The sequence below is a fragment of the Mustela putorius genome, unplaced genomic scaffold (genome assembly GCF_011764305.1).
Source record: "Mustela putorius furo isolate JIRA1106 unplaced genomic scaffold, ASM1176430v1.1 tig00000135_pilon_pilon_pilon, whole genome shotgun sequence".
NCBI classification, from domain to species: Eukaryota; Metazoa; Chordata; class Mammalia; order Carnivora; family Mustelidae; genus Mustela; species Mustela putorius.
The window spans coordinates 3,662,930-3,680,437 of NW_025421292.1; the positions used below are offsets into that span (position 1 = coordinate 3,662,930).

Genomic DNA, 17,508 nt, shown 5'->3' on the forward strand with positions numbered 1-17,508 from the left:
AATCCCCAAGGACACTGCAGGAATGGGGAGCCTAAAGCCGCCCACCGGGGTGACTGCAGAACCAGAGTCCACACAGGACATTGAGGGCTGCCAGGGTGCTGGCGATCACCAATGCTGCTCTGTTCCGGGACCTCATCCCCTGAGCAGGAAGCCTGGAGGGCCAACTTACCCGCTCTTGCCAGAAGCGCCATCAGAGTACAGGCTGGAGAGGCAGTGTCTGCCTTCCTCCTGTCTTCCAGTCGGCTCCCTGGACCTCCCATTGAAAAAAACCTTAAAGAAACCTGGGAAGTGTAGTGTGCAGACTTCCAGCCCCAAACGTACAGAGGAGCACAGAAAGGAGTGGGAAAGGTGCCCAGACCCTGCGATAAGCCAGCACAAGTACAGACAGCAGCTCGAGGTGAGCGGTCCCAGTAGGCTCAAGCTTAAGGCTGTGGCCAAGTCTGACACTTGTCTCCCTGTTTCTCTGTTGCTGGCCACAGCGATCTGAACCCTGTCAAGTCCCATAGGGTTCATCTCAGTGAGGAGAGTGACAGTCCCAGGGGAACAGGAGGACCTGAGGAGGAGGAAGAGGAATGCTTGGAACAGGTGTGGCTCTGAAATTGATAGTCTTGCTTATGATGGACTCTTCTGGTTTGCTTGATTTATTTTGCTCATGTCAAGTGGAAGACTGCCTCAGTTGTTAACTCCCAGTCCTCTAACCTGTGCTAAAGAGGTAAGAATACAGGATACCAGATAACCAGATAGCGCTCAGTTCAGGGAGAAGGTACGTCTCGGTAGGAGTTTTCTGTTGGTACCTGGCTTCCGGGGCTGCAAAGAGAAGTATTGTTAGAATCACTAAGTGATATTCTTTATTAAGCACCTGTTTCGTGCCAGCCGTTCTACATACTCACCTCTTAACTCACCACCTCTTAACTCACCAAATATCACCTGCCCTTCACAGGTGAGGACGCACAATGAGATTAGCAGGTGTGCCTGGGGCCACTCAGCTGGGAAGAGGCATATTTTTTTTTTTTTAAATATTTTATTTATTTATTTGACAGAGAGAGATCACAGGTAGGCAGAGAGGCTGGCAGAGAGAGAGAGAGAGAGGGAAGCAGGCTCCCCGCCGAGCAGAGAGCCCGATGTGGGACTCGATCCCAGGACCCTGAGATCATGACCCGAGCCGAAGACAGCGGCTTAACCCACTGAGCCACCCAGGCGCCCCTGGGAAGAGGCATATTGATCCCGGGCCTTAGGACCCCTGATTTTTCCCCAGGAGTAAAACTTGGGGAGCAAGTCCATCTCTTTTTAATGATGCTCAGGACAAATGAATCAAATATTTAGACTAAAAGAGAAGAAAGTGACCTTAAGAAAATTAGGAGCTACTACCTCTGTAATAGCTTTTTAAAACTTCAGCGCTAAGAGGCACCTAGGTGTCTCAGTTGGCTAAACGTCTGCCTTCAGCTCAGGTCATGAGCTCAGGAGCCTGGGATCCCAGCCCTGCTTTGGGCTTTCTGCTCAGCGGGAAGCCTGTCCCCCCCCCCCCCGTGGTTGTGCTCTATCTCTCTCACTCTCTCAAATAAATAAATAAATAAAATCTTTTTAAAAAGAAGAAGCAGGTTAGACACCACCAAAGAAGTCATTTTTGCACCTCCCGAAAGACCTATTGAAATTACCCAGAAAATAGTATGGGAAACCCCAAGATGGAAAACATCAGCAGGAAGAATAGCAGTACAAATTTTTAGACACTGAGTAGGGAGTAGAAGTTGGTATGATCTTGAAAAGCAGCTTGGCAAAACCTAGTACACTTAAAGTGCCTGTGGCTGCTGGGGGTTGGGGGGGTGCGGTCAGGGAGGTTCCATCCCTCAGAACCTAGCGATTAGTTGCCATGGCAGCAGGGCTCCCAGCCCACTTCCTCTCAGGAAAGTGCTCTTGCTGAAGGCAGCTGCCTTGCTTCGGTAAGTCCACCCCCCAGGTGCAGCCTATAGCCAACATGGGGGTATGAGGCCAAGCCACCTAGCCCCAGTATGGGACAGCTTGAAGGATCACCCTAGCACCAGAGAGGCTTCGCTGCAACTGCCTTGTCATTAAACTTCTCTCTCTACCCCAGCCTTCCTCCTTTCAATTCCCTACAGCTGTTATTCCAAAGAAGACCCGGCCCTGAGTGTCCTGCAGATAAACCTCCAAATGTACTTCCTGGAGAAGCCGACCTGACCCCATAGTCTGGGGTGAAAAACCACCAAATTACACAGCAGACTCCCATAGGTTTTCACTGCAGCAATAACAAAAACTTGGAAACAAAAGAGCGTTCATCAATAGGAAAATGGATACACTTGGGCTCAGTCATAAACAGTCAATAAATACACTATTTACACAGTGTTAGAACTAGAAGAAACACGTGGGAAAAGATTTTTATATAATCTTGAACTGGATAGACCTTTCAAAAGTCTATTGTATACACACAAGTTTCTAAGTTTCATGCAGTGTACACAAAACTCAGAATCCATTAAATAAAAAATGAAAAGCCTTACTATATATACATCTTAGAAATTAATTCCCAGAACTAAAACCCTAAGACATTTTAAATCAATCATGTAAAAAAAGTGTGACATAATCAGACAAAGAGCTAAGTTTCTTAATATATAAAGAACAGCTACAAATCAGTAAGTAAAAGGACCACGACTGATAGAAAAATGGGTAAAGATAGAAAAAGAGAAAGAAATGCCTTTTAAACATAAAAAAGATTCTTGGGACACCTGGCTGGCTCAGTTAGTAGATCATATGACTCTTGACTCTAGATCTCTGGGTCTTGATCACAAGCCCTACATTGGGTATAGCGTCTACCTAAAAAACGAACATATGAAAAGATGCTCAGTTTTATCCATAGTAGGAGAAACACAAATTAAAACTACAATGGATACTTTTAAATCACCAAGTTAAGAAACACTAACAAGTGTGATAATATTGTTTTGAAAAGGATGTGCAAAACCAGGCACTCTCATACTTTTGGTGGGAATATAAATGGGCACAGCCTTCACAGAAGGAAGATTGGCAGCTCCTATAAAAATTTTTAAAAATAATTTCAATCCATTTACAATGACAGGGATGGAACTAGAGAGTATAATGCTAAGTGAAATTAAGTCCACCAGAGAAAGACAAATACCATATGAGCTCATTCATATGAGGAGTTTAAGAAACAAAACCAACAAGCAAAGGGGAAAAAATCAGCAAACCCAGAAAGGTCTCTTAGAGAACAAACTGATGATTTGCTTGGGAGGCGATGGGAGGATGGGGGAAACAGGTGAATGGAGATTAAGAAGGGCACTCGTGATGAGCCAGGGTGTTGTGTGGAGTTGTTGAGTCACTATATTGTACTCCTGAAACTAACATAACACTGGGTGTTAACTAACTGGAATTAAAACAAAAACTGTATATAAAAAACATAATTTTGATCCAAAGGGGGCTCCGTAGCTCAGTGTTCAGAACAGCGGTCTTGTAATAATTTTGATCCAGCAAAAGTAAAGGAAATAACAAAGATGTCCAAGACTATTGGTCCCAATCTATGATCCCAATTTACTGACATATAAGTTGTTTAAATTCAATTTTTAAATCTCTCCTTTAAGTGAAATTCCTCTTATTTGCTGTTTTTAAACTTCTCTTCCATAGGGGGCAGTGCAGTCAAGTGGAGAGAGCACGGGCTTTGGAGGAGTAAGATGGGACTGGGGGGGGGGGGGGGGGGGGTAGCTTAGAAATAGAACCACGGAATGGCACATGGCTGGTTCAGTCAGAAAAGTGTGTGACTCGATCTCAGGGTCCTGAGGTTCGAGTCCCACACCGGTCACAGAGATTACTTTAAAAACTAATAATAAAATAAATAGAACAGGAAAGACTCCTAAACTTCATGGTCCCCCTTGCCAGCTCCCCACCCTCCTTGGGCCCATCCCTTGGTTCTCCCCACGACAAGCTCTGAATCCACCAGGCGTTTATCCTGCCCGAGAGAGAGGCTCTGCTTGCCCGATGGCCTGTCATCTAATCTGAGGCTTTCTCATTGGCTAAAGGCTTGCCAAGCCCCTTCCTGGTTGCCTCTCGTGGTAAACCTTGCCGAGGCACGGACTCTAGTCCAATTTCTTGTGCCCAGGAGAGCAGACTTGCTTCAGTGGCATAGAGCAGGCCACGGTGACTTTCTGCAGGAAGAACATCCTGGTCCTGGAGGGAGGTCCCCAGAGCCTTTTTCCAGGACCTGGCCACTCTCTGGATGGCCCTCCCTGGACCCCATACCTGGCTTCAGCCACCACCTGAACGCTCCAAAGTCTCCCACCCTACTACCCTGATTTTCCCACCAAGCTCAGCTCCAAATGTGGGGTTTACGTAGCCCTGGAGTTGAGCGAGGCCCCGCTCTGGCTTCCTCCGTTGCAAACCCCTCTCAGACACCACAAAGCACTTCCTCAGCCCTGAGACTCCCAGCCTCCTGGGCCTTTGGTCCTAGGTCCCAGGTCCTTGCATCCCCTCCTCACCCTGTCCCTCCAGACCTTTGAAGTTTTAACCATTCCCCAGTTTCCTCCAGTAATCACCTAGGGATCTCTGAAGGTCCTCAGGCCCGATCCCTTCCACTTCCTGGAGCCTGGGCTGGGCTGCTAAACCCCCTCAACCCTCCTGCCTCTGTCCTCCATCCCTGCAGGCCTGAAGCCATGGGAGGGGGCAGGTCTGGCTGTGGAGCCCCTCCTCCTTTTGGCCCTGCCTGCGGAGGGAGGGATAAAGGTGCACCTGAGGAGCCTGCTTGATTCTCACTAGGGGCTGCCCTCTGGAATGGACTCCACAGAGGAAGATGGCAGCCGCCACGGTAGAGAGAGGCCTGGCTCCCAGCGGCCATGCAGGTAGGGCTCGGGGTCTCAGTGGAACCCAGGGAAGGTGGGAGAAAAGGCTTTGAGGTTTGGCCTAGCTTTCGAAAGCCCAGTGTCTAAGAATGTGGGGTGCATCAGGGGGAGGAGTGGCTTCCTTGTCCCCACCCCGATGCTGGAAGGGTCTAGAGATCATCTCCCATACTCTCATAGTCCAGAGGAGGAGACTGGGACCAGAGAGGAGAAAAGATATACCAAGGCTGCCCAGCTCAGTCAGGGCTAGCTCATGGTCTGACCCTTCCCCAGTTGCCTTCTTTCTCTACCACTCAGCAAAGATTTCTCTGCTTAGAAACCCCAAACAGAGGGTGGGATCTGGTGTCCTGGTAACCTCTATAGCTCTGGCACTTTGCAGGGAGCCGGATATTCATAAACGTTTGAATGGAAACAGGTCATGTTAAACATTACACCATGAGAGAGTCATTCCTTTGGGTATGCTCACTGCTCCAGCACCTCAAGCACCAAGCCCCTTTTGCTGTCTCCCCAGGCCTGGATTACCTGTGTCTTTGGCTCTGTCCCTCCTCTTTGGCCTCAGAGCTTGGCTTGAGAAATTCCCCAAATCAGGCAGCCCTTGCCCTTGACAAGTCAATCTTGGTTACCTAGAGAAAAATTGGGCTGAATGAGGCCACCTGGGTCCTAGCTCTTTTTCTGAGTCCTACTTCTCTGAGCCTCAGATTTGGAAAACAAAAAATGACTCCTGACTTTTAAGGCTTGTTTTGAGGATTAAATAAACTGATCTGATGTTTCCACAAGCAAAATGTGTTTCACTGGTATGCTTAATGTGTGTGGATGGAGGGCCTAAACAACAGTAAAAACAGGTTTAAGCAATGCTGGGTTAGATGGAACAGGCTCCTTTGCAGGACTTACCAGAGCCTTTTTTAACAGATTTATTTATTTATTTTAGAGAGAGTGTGTGAGAGCATTGGGGGAGGGACAGAGGGAGAAGTCAAGCAGACTTCCTATTGAGTAGAGAGCCCAACAAGGACTCCATCCCATGGGATCATGACCTGAGCTCAGCCTGTGAAGGAGACAGTTGGTGGCCCCGTCCTTGGCAGTTCTGGAGATTGGCCTCAGTGGTGGTCCTTGGGGAAAGGCAAAGCCATCCCAGCACATCTTCCCTTCCAGCGGATTTCCATCCTTGGACTGAAGAGAAGACCTACAAGTGCTTCCTCTGAGGGTTACTGGCTCCTCTTCTAGGGTTACCTACCCCCACCTTCCATGGAGACTCTCTTTAACACCTCACCCCTCACCCCTCCCTCCACCTTCCCCAACCTTGCCGAACTTTGTCACCCACTGGCCTGGTCCCTACTCCAGCCCAGCCTCTTCTGGTTTACTCCCCACATTGTAACTGAGAGCAGAAACCTACAGACTAGGCCTCTTTCAAAATCTCCTAAAAGAAATCTGGAAAACCACATGTCCCGTCCAGGCACCAAGTTACCTAGTGGTTTGCATCATCACATAAATTGTTGCAAAGAGGATCATGTCTTAAAGTATTACAAATAGTCCCACTTTATAATAAAACAATTACTTTTGGGGAAAAAAATCCAAAAGAGCTTTTTAAAAGATGTGTTTAAAGAGAAGATACATCACTAAATCACATGCTTTTTGCCATTTCTGAATCCTTCCTCTCCAAGGCTGGCCCTTGAGATTTTGAGGGATGTGTTCAAAGCCCCGAGCCCACAAGAACTTGCCCTCAGTCCTGCAGCAGCTTCTCACTTTTTCCAAGCCAGGCGGTGAGAATGATAAGCAGGCATCACGGAGCACTGGGCTAGGGTAGGCTGTAGTTCTGGGTAGAAATCTCATTCCAAGGTATTCTGGGCCACTGGCTGTGGGTCTTGCCAATGAACTTGGTGTGTGGGCAGCTGACCAGAAATGGCAGGTGAGCAGGGTGGCTGTGGGTAAGTACATTTTTCTTTCATCTATCCAGGAGCATCTAACTACCAGAGAGATTTTACATATAATGTCCTCCATCTAAAAATATATATAATATATGTATTTTATATGTGTGTATACACAGGCTGTACAGGTTTTTTAAAAATATTTGAGAGAGAGATTGCACAAGAGCAGGGTGAGGGACAGAGGGAGAAGCAGACTCCCTGCTGAGCAGTGAGCCTGACTTGGAACTTGATCCCAGGATCCCAGGGGTTCATGGCCTGAGTCGAAGGCAGATGCTTAACTGACTGAGTGATCCAGGTGCCCCCAATACAGGCTCTTACAATTTTACATAATTCCTTTTTTCCTTGAATGCTTTCTTTACTTCACTGACCCACAGGATTTTATCTTAACATTTTTTCTATTCTCAGATTCCATCTTTTACTGATGACAATAGTCTATGCTCCTGTAACAAAAATACTTATGAAACTTACTTTTTTTTGGATTTTGTTTTTAGTAGTAGTCAATTGATCAAAACAACTTAGATATATTACATACTTTGTCAGCTATTAAATAGCAAAGAATTTTCTTTAGAAAATTTTCTCCTGGGACGCCTGGGTGGCTCAGTTGGTTAAGCAGCTGCCTTCGGCTCAGGTCATGATCCCGGGGTCCTGGGATCGAGTCCCACATCGGGCTCCTTGCTCAGCAGGGAGCCTGCTTCTCCCTCTGCCTCTGCCTGCCTCTTTGTCTGCCTGTGCTCGCTTGCTCTCTCTCCCTCTGTCTCTTACAAATAAATAAATGAAAAAAAAAAAAAAAAAGAAAGAAAATTTTCTCCTGAGATAGGACAATTGCTTTTTCTTGCCCCTTCCCCACCTCCAAAAGCTCCTGTGTCTGTGGATAAATGTTACTTTTCGCTAGAATAAGCCAGGGTTCAACATCAATTTCTACTTTCAATTTTTATTTTGTTAAAGATTCTATTTATTTATTAGAGAGAGACCGAGATAGCGAGCATAGGCTTGGAGAACCCGGCTCCCCGCTGAGTAGGGAGCCCAACTCAGGACTCGATCCCAGGACCGTGGGATCATGACCCTAGTGGAAGGCAGTCACTTAACTGACTGAGACACCCAGGCATCCCCTACTTTCAATTTTTAAAAAAAGATTTATTGGGGGGACACCGGGGTGGCTCACTTGGTTAAGCCATGGCCTTGGGCTCAGGTCATGATCCCAGCGTCCTGGAATTGAATCCCACATTGGGCTCCTTGCTCAGCAGGGAGCCTGCTTTTCTCTCTGCCTACCACTCTGTCTGCTTATGCTCTCTCTCTGACAAATAAGTAAATAAAATCTTTAAAAAAAAAAAAAAAGATTTTTGGGGGCACCTGGGTGGCTCAGTTGGTTAAGTGTCTGCCTTCGGCTTAGGTCATGATCCCAGCGTCCTAGGATCAAGTCCTGCATCAGGCTCCCTGCTCAGTGGGGAGCCTGTTTCTCCCTCTCCCACTCCCTCTGCTCGTGTTCCCTCTCTCCATTTGTCTCTGTCAAATAAATAAAATCTTTAAAAAAGATAATAATTTAAAAATTAAAAAAAATAAAAAGATTTATTTATTTTAGAGAGACCACACATATACCCAAGAGTATTCTTTGAATTTCTTCTGAATTAAATGCCAAAATTTACATAGCAGTCTATCAAAAAACTTACTGTCTAATGATCTTATATTACACTCCTGGCCCTCATAATAGCTTCTGTAAAAATAGCAACAATACTGGGGCACCTGGGTGGCTCAGTTGTTAAGTGCCTGCCTTCAGCTCAGGTCATGATCCTGGGGTCCTGGGATCAAGCCCTGCATCTGTCTCCTGCTCAGCGGGAAGCCTGCTTCTCCCTCACCCACTCCCCCTGCTTGTGTTCCCTCTCTCACTGCATCTCTCGCTGTCAAATAATAAATAAAATCTTAAAAAAAAAAAAAGGAAATGCAATGGTTTCCCACATTTCCAAGGCAATTTAAAAAAAAAAGCAACAATACTACTATTATCATTATATTATGTGACAGCAGAACATTCTATCTGGAATAATGATTATTATCTCTTCTGCCTCCTCCAAGGCCTTCCCCAGCCACCCTGTCAAAAGTCAGTCCCCACCTAGCCTGCTGTTTGTCCCCTGCTGAGTCTTCGTCACAGCGTTGGCCTGGATCGGTTGTGCCCTTCTTACAGGGCCTGGACTGGGGGAGGCAAATCAGATAACTTGTGTGGGACTGAATCCTCTCTTTGTTTATGAGTTTAATATTTTGGTCATGGTAGAATTTCTTGGGCATGTATTTTGATCTTTAAGATAGGATTTCTTGTGTTGGGTTTTGGGGGGCATCCCCTGAAATTTTGTGTCTGAGGGGAACGCCTCACACCCCACCCACGAGTCATGGCCCTATTTCTTGGTTCTCTGGTTGCTTCAACGGGAGCTCCAAAAGCAGGTTCTTCATCCGAGGGTTCCATGTTGTTGTTGTAAATGAAGGACCATGTGACCCATGATTTGGCACCTTCCCCAGCAAGCCCGGAGCAGGGGGAAGCTGTCGTCCATCATCCCCTCCCTCTGCCTGCTTCTCTGTCTGGGGCTCAGCACTAGCCATTCTTGGGACAATGGTGCTGGCCGTTCTAAGGTGGACCGTCAACTTGGGCTAGTGGTCTGTGTTCTCTTGAGACCATCCCCATCCCTGACGCCCTGGGCACCTCATGTGTGGTCTCATTTGCCCTCAAAGCAAGGAAGCACATGACAACTGTCCCCATTCCCAGGTCCGGGCCTGAACATATAGTAGATTCTCAATAAACACCTGCCCAACCCAGCCTCCTCCTTCCCTTTTCTGCCTCCCACCTTCTCCCTCAGAAGCCCTTGTAGTAGGTGATGGTGAGGATGAAAACAGCTAATGTTTATTGAGGGCTCACTATATATATTGTCTTTGTTTTTAAAAATTTTTAGAAGATTTTATCTATTTATTTGAGTGAGAGAGAGCATGAGAGCAGGGTGAGGGGCAAAGGGAGAAACAGACTTCCGCTGAACAGAGAGCCCGATGAAGGGCTCGATCTCAGAACCCCGGTATCAAGACCTGAGTCAAAAGCAGATGCTTAACCAACTGAGCCACCCCAGATGCCTCCATATATTGTCTTTAAATATACTGTGTCATTTAAATTTGATCTCACCCCATGAAATAGGTATTTATATTATCCCCATTTTACAGATAAAGAAACTGAGGAATGGAAAGGTTGTCCAAGCTCACACAACCAAAGAGTAGAGGGATCAGGCAGAACCGGCTAAGGAATCTGTGAGACCCAGTTCAAAATGAACATCAGGGCCCTTGTTCAAAAATGTAATCATTTCAGGGGCACCCGGGTGACTCAATCAGTTAAGCATCTGCCTTCAGCTCAGGTCATGATCCCTGGGTCCTGAGATCGAGCCCCGCATCAGGCTCCCTGCTGAGTGGAGGCCCTGCTTCTCCTTCTCCCTCTTCTACTGCCCCCCACCATGTTCTCTTTCAAATAAACAAAACGTGTTTTTTTAATGTAATCCTTTCAAGAGGATAAGAGCAGATCATTAAAGCAAGTGCAGGACCCCAGTGTGACAACACAGATCTGTGCCCATGAGGCTGGCCCTGGTACTGGAATTTGAACGCAGAGCTCTGACTCCAGAGCCCACAAAACTCTGTGCTTGGAGGAAGAGTAATCACTGTGATTTACTAAGTACCCACTACGTATGTTATGCAAAAATCTTTAAAGAACCCTTGCAACAACCCTGAGGCAACAATGAGGCATTGCTAATCTAATTTTAAGGATGAGGAAACCAAGCTTTAGGGAAGTTGAGTTGCTCACCCCACGCACCCCAGAAGGTCAGGATGTGAACACAGGACCAACTCCAGAGCCTGTGCTCTCCGGTCCTACAGCCTTTCTGTCCAAGGATCACAAAGGCAGGAGCTAAAAATGGGGCTGAGCCTGACTCAGGCAATCTCTTAGGATCTCTGCCCGTGGGGCCCATCGCTGGGCAATGAGCTACTACTTTGCACAAGGCAGGAAGAAGTCCCTGGTCTGCAGATACTTCTGGCGAGGTTTCTGCTTCCAAGGAGATCAATGCAGGTAAGCACTCCTATCCTCGAGTGGGGAATAGGACTGGGGACACAGGATGAACCCTCCCTCCATTCACCGTGCATCTTCCCAAAGCCTCTTCTCCCCTCTCGGCTCCAAATTCTAGGCTGAGCTAGCTCCGAGCCCTGGGATGGGGGTTGGGGGATCCTATCTGCTCCCTTCACTCTTCTCTTTCCCAATGCAGCTATCAGCACCCTCAGCCCCCTGGCCACCTGGAATGGGGCCGGCGCCATTCGGAGCCATGTGTCACCCTGCCAAGACCCTGGCTGGGCCTGACCCGCAGGGGCTCTCAGCCTACCAACCTGCCCTCTGTGGCTATGGGCCGGGATTGGCCCAGGGCCTGCTGGGGCAGGGAGTTTGGCCTGACAGGGTTGGTCAGCAAGGTCGATGAGGTTGAAGACGGTTCCTGGAAATCCTTCTCACCATCATGTAAGTCATCCGGCGCCCTTCCGGGGGTGAGGGGTGAGATGGGGGGCCCAAGTGGGATCCAAGACCAAGGTTCCTGTGTTATCTCTGAGCAAGGTTTATATTTCTTTTATCCCTTTCTCACTTCACGATTCCCAGCTAGAGGGAAACTTTCCTACAGCTCTGTCTTTATCTATGTTCTAGAAGCAGAGTATCATGGGGCCTGTGGAGTCAAGCTACCTTAGTTTCTTAGGCCGGCTCTGCCACTTAGCAGCTGTGTGATTTTGAGCTCTCTGGACACCCATGTCCTCATCTACAAAAGGACACTGATAACAGTACCTGTCTCACGGGGTTTTATGAAGTGCAGTGCATTCATAAATGTGATGTACTTAACTCACAGTACTGGATGCAGAGTAAGCAGTAAATGTGAGTGGTTTTTTTTTTTTTAAATTACTGCTCTAATTCAGTGCTGTCCAGCTGATATAGAAGTCACACATACAATTTTTTACCAGCTTTGTTGAGATAAAATTCAGATTCACCAATTTAAAGTATACAATCCAATGTACTATAGTATATTCAGAGTTGTACAAACGTTACCACTATCTAACTTCAGAAGATTTTCATCACCCCAGAAAGAAACCCATTAGCAGTACCTTCCCCTCCTCCTCCCCCTAGCCACTGGCAAACATGAAACTACTTTCTGTCTCAGTGGATCGGCCTGTTCCAGACGTTTCATATAAATGGAGTCACACACCATATGGCCCTTTATGGCTGGCTTCTTTTCCTTGGCATAACATTTTCTAGGTTCATCCATGTTGTAACATAGATCAGTATTTCATTCCTTTTTTTTTTTTTTTTTAAAGATTTTATTTATTTGACAGAGAGACAGCATAAGCGGGGGGAGCAGCAAGCAGAGGGAGAAGCAGACCTTCTGTTGAGCAGGGAGCCTGATGTGGGGCTCGGACCCTGAGATCATGACCTGAGCCAAAGGCAGATGCCCAACCGATTGAGCCACCTAGGCACCCCCAGTACTTCATTCCTTTTTATGGCCGAATAATCTCCTGCTGTATGAAAATACTGCCTTTTGTCTTTTTTTTCATCAGTTGATGGACATTTGTTTTGCTTTTTGGCTATTACAAATAATGTTGATATAAGCGTGCATGTATAAGTTTTTGTGTGGACATACATGTTTTCATTTCTCTTTGGTATATACCTAGAAGCAGAATTGCTGGATTGTATAGTAGCTCCATGTTTAGTATTTTGAGGAACTGCCAAACTGTATTCTGAAGTGGTCACAATTCATATATGCAATTTAAATATTTCTAGTAGCCATGCTAAAAAAGTAAAAGGCCGGGGTACCTGGGTGGCTCAGTTGGTTAAGTGTCTGACTCTGAATCTCAGCTCAGGTCTTGATCTCAGGGTCTTGAGTTCAAGCCCGGTGTTGGGCTCCATGCTGGGTATGGGTGTGGAGACTACTTAAAAAAAAAAAAAAAAAAAAGTAAAAAGCAACTTAGGTAAAGTTTAATTTTCATACTATATTTTATTTAGCCCAATTTATCAAAAAGTATATATCCAATATTATCCCAGCCTGTAATCAATATAAAAAGTTATTAATGGAGGGGCGCCTGGGTGGCTCAGTGGGTTAGCCTCTGCCTTCGGCTCAGGTCATGATCCCGGGGTCCTGGGATCGAGCCCCACATCAGGCTCTCTGCTCAGCCAGGGAGCCTGCTTCCTCCTCTCTCTGTCTGCCTCTCTGCCTACTTGTGATCTTTGTCTGTCAAATAAATAAAAATAAAATCTTTTAAAAAAAAGTTATTAATGGAATATTTTAGTCTTTTTTGGTACTCAGCTTCAAAATCTCCTGTGTATTTTACACTTTCGGCACCTCTCCGTTCAGACTAGCTGCTGTTTGGGTGCTCACTAGCCACATGTGGCCAGTGGCTGCTGTTATTGGACAGCATGGTCCTCAATGGTTGTATTAGAGACTTACAATTCTGCCTGGATTCTGAGCTACTTGGGGGCTGGACGTTGCGTGCCTGTAGAGACTGGTGTGCACCAGATGCTGGGTAGGTGTTGCCTGAATGAGTAGATGAATGAACGGATCCAGTTTCCCCCAACAGCTGCTGATGGCGAACACAGCTACTCCCAGGATAATCAGCCCCCGTCAGATCCAGTGCGGGAGCTCGTGGGCCCACTTCAGAGCTTGGACCAGAAGGTACAGCCGGTAGCGGGGGAGGGCCAGTGGCAGAGGATGCCTGACTCGACCTCTAAGCCACCCAGCCCTGCTGGAGGAGGGTTCCACGGTCCCCGGGGCTGTATTTGGGGCAGCAGTGTGTCCGGCGGGAGGAGGGGGACTGAATATGGATGTGCTCTGACCCTGCGTGTGGCTGCAGAGGGAGCAGGACAGTCGGGATATTGTATGTGGCATCTGCATGGACAAGGTGTGGGACAAGCCAGAGGCTGAGCGGATGTTTGGCATCCTGCCCAACTGTAGCCACGCCCACTGCCTGGGCTGCCTGCGCACGTGGAGGAAGAGCCAGCAGAACTTCCCGCTGGACGTCATCAAGTCAGTTTCAGGAGGAGCCCGGAGGCAGGGAGGGAGGGAACCCCTCAGAGAGGTCTGGGTTCGTGACTGCTTTCCACCCCTTACCACCTGTATAGGGCCTGTCCCCAGTGCCGGGTCCATTCCAGCTACGTCATACCCCACAAATTCTGGGTGATCAAGGGGGCTGAGAAGGAGCAGCTCATCAGGAACTTCAAGGCTCGGACCAGGTGAGCCTGTCAGGAGGACCATAACCGCTTAGGGGAGTGGGGAAGGCAGCCCCTGCTCCACTCCTGCTCAGCCTTGGTTCCCAGCCTGGGATCCCCCAAATCCTAGAAGTTCAGAGTGATAGAAATGGAAGACAAGGATGTGAGCTCTTTCCGCTATTTCGGAAATTGGCTGAGATGGCAGCAGCAGATCAAGTCCAAGTGTCTCTTCCAGCCTGGCACAAGGTCAATGCTGGCCAACTCTGGTTTTCTCAGCAAAACGAGAAGCCCTGCTTGGCTCTTACTTCTGATTTTTTTTGTTGTCGTTCTTTGTTTTTTAAGCAAGATGATAGATTGATATGAATACATGTTGTTGCATAGATGATTTTTGAAAACACAGGGTCTCTGAGAAGACCAAAAGGTCAGCCCTTGGAGCAAGGAAAAGGTGGGTAAGTTTTCATCCATTGGGGAGGGCGGGCATACATCCATATCTGGAATTAGGTACAATTAAAGCTTCTTAATGCCGTCTTCCCAAAGGGTTACTTATGCATGACATATGCAAAGTATATTTGGATAAAGGGTGGGATAAAAAAGATCTTGTCTCTACCTGTGAGACATACAACGTCCTTAAGAAGGCACGTGGATTTTGTCTGTGGATTATAACAGCTAGATCAGCAAAATGACTGAGACAAAACTCGTGGGTGAATCTCACAGAGGATGAAATATTTGAGGTGGGTGTTGGAAGAGGAGTAGGGGCCCCTCAGGAGGAGAGAAATGAGAGTACTCCAGGCAGAGACAGGCCAAAATGTGTGACTACTGGCATCTGGGGTACCAGTCAGGAGTGGCCAGAAGGGAGCACCCAGGCCCGGGGGGTGCTAGAAGAGGTATGGCTTAAAATGTAGAACAGACTTTGCACATTATCAGCTCCATGAACTAGGGCATCTTACAATCCTTGTGCTGCAGAAGAAGAAATTGAGGCATGTCTTTATGACTTCAGTGAGAAAGTGGGGCTGGAACCCAGGCGTTCTGACTCCTAGTGCATCCTGGGAGGAAGGGGGTCGGGGGGATATGGACTTAAAAGGGAAAAGGGCTAGACCTGGGTGGCCAACTGGCCATGAGGTGGAGAAGGAAGATTTAAGATGATGAATATTGGGTACCTGGGTGGCTCAGTGGGTTAAGCGTCTGCCTTTGGCTCAGGTCATGATCTCAGGGTCCTGGGATCGAGCCCCACATTGGGTTACCTGCTTAGTGGGGTATCTGCTTCTCTCCTTCCCTTTACCCCTCCACCCTTCTTGTTCACGCTCTCCCTCTCACTCAAATAAATCTTAAAAAAAAAAAAAAAAAAGTGAATATTTTCAGCATAGGTGGCCACAGAATGGCACTATCACCTGAGCGCAGAGAGAGAGGAACAGATGGGGGATTTGGACAGATGAGAGCGGGGTTTTTGTAGGCTGTCCAGATGGAGGGGGTCCTGTCTGACGCTAGGTTTGGGTAAATAGGAGGAGGAAGAAGAGAAATGCAGGGGGGGTCCTGAATTCACCCTGGGGCTGCAAGAAGTGGGTAAGACTCAAAGGTGTAGGGCAGGGAGTGATAATGCAGAGAAAAGGCTATTAACAGGCCCTCTATCCTTTTCTCCCTCCCATCCATCCTTCTCGGCAAGAAGGAAGCTGGTCCTACATAAGCCGATCACTGGTGGCCCACAAACTTCTCCTGTATTTGACGTTTCGCTCCTTTGGTGGTATTATTGAAACTTCGTTCAAAGAAGGAAAAGAGATCCCCAGGGTCACTGCTGCCCCCAAATAGACCTTGGGGGACTTGTGAGAAAGACATCCCTTAAGACGTTTTACTGCCATCTGCTGGAAAATAGTTGTAATAAATGTAGTAAAATCTATACCCTGACACCAGTGTTGGCTGACTAAGAGTGGTAGAGTGGTACCCTTGTGGTATTGTACAACCTACCCAACCTTACATGTTAGCTTTTTTTTTTTTTTTTCCCCTGGGGCAACAGGGCTTGGAGGCAACAGTCATCTCTCCTTCTGTCCTCTCCTAGCCAGATCCGGTGCCGATTCTTCATGCAAGGGAATGGCCACTGCCCCTTCAAGTCTGATTGCATTTATCTGCACCAGCTCCCGGATGAAGCCCTGACCTCTGATCCTCCCTGGACTGAGAGTATGCAGCTGATCTCGGGAGTGAGGTGGTAACTGCAGGGATATGGGACAGGGAGGCTGCTGGCCATGTTTATAATAAATGTCTGCGATAAATGTAAAAGCCATACATCATGTCCATAATGATAAAGGCACCTGCTGGGATGCAGCATCTTTGTACTATGTACAGCCTGCCTGATCTTACATGTCAGCCTTGACTCCCTTGTTCCTGGGGCAATGGGGTTGAAACTGATGGGTTTTCACTGATTTCTTTCTCTATTCCCAGGTGCTGGGCCCAGCAGGGTTCCCAGGGGGCACCGAGCAGGAAGACGAAGTGTTATTCATGGACTGTGCCTTGGCCATGGCCTTCTGGGGTTCAGAACTCTTACTGGATTCCAGTGATTCCTACCTCGGCATTCTGTAACCAGGATCAACATGTGGGGGATGGGGCTGAGGGGCAGGGATTGCTAGGTGGTAGGTCTTTTCCCTTTCAGGGCTTGGTGGGGGCTGAAAGGAGCAAACCCTCCGTGCCCATGGAGCGCAGCATCAACACAGCTGGGGAGCAAGGGAAGAGGTGGAGGGCTCTTGCAAAGACAAAGGGTTCACTCTCTTGCCAGGGACTTGGTTTTTAACTTTGCTCTTTTGTAAGATTCTGAAAGAAAACCAATAAAATGCATCTAAGCCATCACTGCTGGTATCTAAAGAGTGCTCATAGCCCAGATGCCCTCCCCCTAAACCAAGGGTTGTTTCCACCTTCATTCTGTTGCAGTATCACCTGTCACTTGACATTGGCAAAGCTTCACTTTATGCTCCTAAGAGTAGGAGGGTGGAGAGGGCAAATAACATTTTAGTATTAGCAAAATAGTAATAACATCATGGATCTCATGAAAGGGACTCCAGGGTTCTTGAACCACTCTTAGAGCTTTCCTTCCTATTCTCCTTCCCATTGGCTAGAATGCCGACCTTAGTGGGCATAAGCCAGAGCCACCATCATGGTGTAAAGCTGAGAATGGAGAACTGGCAAGGCATTGAAGTTTATTTAGCATTCCTGACCCTACCCACTACTTGTCAGGGTCTGTCCCCCACACCCCCAAACAGCTGGTCATTTGAAGACAAAGACCTTTTTCTTTTTTTTTTTTTTTTTTTTTTTTTTTTTAAAGATTTTATTTATTTATTTGACAGAGAGAGATCACAAGTAGGCAGAGAGGCAGGCAGAGAGAGAGGAGGAAGCAGGCTCCCTGCTGAGCAGAGAGCCCGATGCGGGACTCGATCCCGGGACCCCGAGATCATGACCCGAGCCGAAGGCAGCGGCCTAACCCACTGAGCCACCCAGGTGCCCCTTCTTTTTT

General features: G+C 47.6%; 1 long non-coding RNA gene across 1 annotated transcript; it reads left to right on the top strand.

The window, feature by feature from the left end:
- Positions 1 to 1,540: 1,540 nt before the first annotated feature.
- LOC101677454 lies at positions 1,541 to 5,760 on the top strand. The gene is made up of 3 exons (XR_200751.3): positions 1,541 to 1,937; positions 3,646 to 3,687; positions 4,771 to 5,760. It is a non-coding gene; the product is annotated as an uncharacterized LOC101677454 (long non-coding RNA).
- Positions 5,761 to 17,508: the final 11,748 nt, after the last annotated feature.